Below are 2,021 nucleotides of genomic sequence, written 5' to 3' on the forward strand. Positions count from 1 at the left end.
TTGACCCTCAACTCTATGACCAACTAAACTTTAACAAGGCAGGAAAGAATATGCAACAGGAAAAAGACAGTCTCTTCAAAAAATGGTGTTGGGAAAATTGGACAGCCACACACAGAAGAATGGAACTGGACTGCTTCCTTACACCATACACAAAAATAGACTCAACATGGATGAAAGTCCTAAATGTGAGACAGAAACAGAATCCATCAAAATTCTAGGAGCACACAGATAGCAACCTCTTTGACCTCAAATTTCTAGGAGCACACAGGCAGCAATCTCTTCGACATCAACCACAGCAACTTCTTGCTAGACACATCTCCAAAAGCAAGGGAGACAAAGACAAAAATGAGCTACTGCAACCTCATCAAGTTAAAACGCTTTTGCACAACAAAGGAAACAGTTGACAAAACCAAAAGACAACCGATAGAATGAGAGTAGATATTTGCAAATGACATATCAGATAAAGGGCTAGTGTCCAAAATCTATAAAGAACTTATCAAACTTAATACCCAAAGAACAAAAAATCCAGTCAAGAAATGGGCAAAAGACATGAACAGACATTTCTCCAAAGAAGACATCCAAATGGCCAATAGACACATAAAAAAATGCTCCACATCTCTCAGCATACAGGAAATACAAATAAGATACCACCTCACACCAATCATAACGGTTAAAATTAACAAGTCAGGAAACGACAGACAAAATCAGAGAGGGAGGCAAACCATAAGAGACTTTTAATCATAGGAAATAAACTGAGGGTTGCTAAAGGAGAGGGCGGTAGGAGGATAGGGTGATTGGGTGATGGGCAGTAAGGAGGGTATATGATGTAATGAGCACTGGGTATTATATAAAACTGATGAATCATTGACCTTTCCCTCTGAAACTAATAATACATTGTCTGCTAATTAACTGAATTTAAATTTAAAAAATAAAGTAATCCCAGCAAAATAGATAAGCGGCTTAAAATGATTCCTGCAACCAAGAGCTATAAGGATGAGAGAACTTCAAAGAACTCGCAGAGCTGGCACTTCTCCAACACCAAAAACAAGATTTTTGTCAGCCACATTATAAGGTAAAAATATAAACCAATTTGGCCAGAAGTTGGTCAAACACAGGTGAAAATGTCAAAATAACTATCTGAAATATGAATTTACATCCATTATTATACATAATAAATCAAAGAGTAGGGAATGTTATGCATTGCGAGATTAGCCTATGATAGTAGGAAGCCACATGTTTATCAGGACATTTAAAAACTAAATACTCAGAAGATTATTAATACCAGTATAATCATAATGAGAACAAAGGGGGTAGATAACACTAATAAGATAAAATGTGAGATCAGTTCAGAAGTATCCTATATTTCATCTTTATCTCATCATTTTTATTTCTGCTTCTATACCTTAACAGTACATGGATAGAAGTATACCCATGTGTGGAAATATACCTGAATGGAAACATACAGCATTACTGGTTGGTGGGCCCAGTGCTATACAGGACAGTGGATTGCACCCCAGGAATCATCCCAGGGATCAGACATGGGAGCTCACACGTATCTGTGATAGGAGGGAAAAGAAACAATTAATTAGGCTTAAAACTGGGAGTCTTGGAGATAATGAGTTCCTATTACCGGAACTCTTCAAATATAGGCGAGATGGATGGTTATTTGATTACACTGTAGAGGTGATTCAAGGAGCCTTTACAGAATTAGACTAGATGGTTTTAAAAGACCTTTCAACCCTGAATTTTATATTCTTTATTTTTTAAATTTTTATTTATTTTTTAAATTTCTTTTCAGTGTTTCAGAATTCATTTTTTATGCACCACACCCAGTGCTCCCTGCAATACCTGCCCTCCACAATACCCACCACCAGGCTCACCCAACCTCCCACCTGCCTCCCCTCCAAAACCCTCAATTAGTTCCTCAGAGTCCACCATCTCTCATGGTTTGTGTCCCCCTCCAATTTCCCCCAACTCCCTTCTCCTCTCCATCTCCCAATGTCCTCCGTGTTATTCCTTAT

Source organism: Meles meles, chromosome 1 (assembly GCF_922984935.1).
Source record: "Meles meles chromosome 1, mMelMel3.1 paternal haplotype, whole genome shotgun sequence".
Taxonomy (NCBI): domain Eukaryota; kingdom Metazoa; phylum Chordata; class Mammalia; order Carnivora; family Mustelidae; genus Meles; species Meles meles.